The sequence below is a fragment of the Limulus polyphemus genome, unplaced genomic scaffold (assembly GCF_000517525.1).
Source record: "Limulus polyphemus unplaced genomic scaffold, Limulus_polyphemus-2.1.2 Scaffold9552, whole genome shotgun sequence".
Classification (NCBI taxonomy): domain Eukaryota; kingdom Metazoa; phylum Arthropoda; class Merostomata; order Xiphosura; family Limulidae; genus Limulus; species Limulus polyphemus.
The window spans coordinates 19,858-21,863 of NW_013675162.1; positions in this window are offsets into that span (position 1 = coordinate 19,858).

Genomic DNA, 2,006 nt, shown 5'->3' on the forward strand with positions numbered 1-2,006 from the left:
AGTTTTTATTGTGCATATTATAATATTATTAAATCACTATTTTCAAATTTCGATAAATATTTTCTATATATATCATAAAATAATTTAGAATATTTAATCAATGTTTTCTTCTCGAACCATTAAAATCAACTTATGTACTAACATATTAATATTAGATATTAAGAACTGTACATTACTACAAATTCTACAATACCTGAAAAGCTGTGAGTGAATAATGCTCTATATGGAATTTGGTGGTACCTTACTGTTTGGAGAGGGAAGTCCAACAATTTGAGATGTAAAATCATTTCTTTTGTCATAAGTATTACAACAAGTATTAATTAGCTTAATATCTAAATAATGTACTTCTGTATTTGATATAGAAGAGTTTTCAATCTGTAGAACTGCAGGATAAATATTACGTATTTCTGTATTACTAATAATAATCTAATCATCAATATATCTGTATTTTAAGGAAAATAATGTTACGTATCTGCTTGTTTGTTAATTTCCTGTAGAAATTCATTCCGAGGAACATCAGCGATACAAGTCCTTTCTTGATTAAACCAGTTTATTCTTTCTCGATACAAACTTTTAGCACACAGTAATTCCACAGTCAGTTCGTTTCTCGTCACTTTAAACTTAACAACTTTTATAATAATACACGCTATAAAACACAGCGATTCACAATCTCGATAACTTTCCTCTCTACGAGTACAAAACACACTTTATATTTCCGGTGGCTTTGTCTGCCAGGCTTATATACTAAAGAAGAGGGCGTCTCGAACAAACTCGGTCTTCTCCGATAATTGGAGAAACTTCATGTTCGCTACCAGTGCCACGTGACTTCAGCTGTCGTAACAATAATTCTGGATTTGAAAAATTACTTATGAATTTATTTTCGTAATACTGAAGATATTAATTGGCAACACAGCTCGAATAATTAACACCCATCGGTATATCTATTATTTGTTTATTAATCCAAATAAATATAATTATTGTATACCCTGAAACTAAAAATCATTTTAATCTTATTAGCAGTAATTTGTTTTTATATTTCTTCTGGTGTTAAAGAATTTATCACTATTACCAAATCATTAAGTGGTATAGATAGATGTAGTCAAATCATACGTTTGAATTGTATCTACTAATAATGTTTTATTTAAATTTTTTAAAGTTTTAAAGACAGGTTCATTATTTTTAATTATTCAGAAATCTTGTTTATTATTTGTATTTTAACAAATAACTGCAGGTTGTTTCAATATAGTATTTACTGAACCAGAAATAAAATGAAATTTAATGGGAGATTTATGTAATTTCATTATCGCATATATATAAATATAATTCTGTATATGGATTTGTTTCAACATTTAAATTGCTAAATAAGTCGAAAGAAGATATTATTAACAACTTGTTGAAAGCTATAAAAAATTAAAGTTTGTGTAGTATCTATCTTATTAGTTATAATTTGGGCATAAACACGTTTACAGACAAAACCAAAATCACAGTTGGTCTTATCGACAGGTACAATAATATATTTCTCTTGTATTTTACAGATTCTAGCTTTATATTTAGAAAATGTTAAATCTATTGGATATTTAGTTAAATTAACAAAAGCTAATTTTTCTTTAATTATATTAATAACATAATATTCCCATTCTAAAGACCAAGTTGGAGGATAATGTCTAGAATAATTAACTTTTAAAATATAATCATCTACATTTTCCTTTATCAAATTTAGAATATCTACTTTCTTGCATTTTGTAGCTATTGTGTACTTATCACCTTTTTCTGTGATTTTCCTTAAAAAATTTGTCTTATATCCAAATTTCTAGTAATGATATGCTTATAAAAACAATATTGTTATGACAACGGAAATCACGCGACACTGGGAGCATGCGCGCTGGAGTTTCTAGAAGGATCGTGACTTATCGGGGAACCTCGCGAATGTCCCAGTGTTTGCTAGGCGCCCTCTTTTTTAGCATTAGCCAGCAATAGATAGATATGCAGACATAGATTGAAGATAT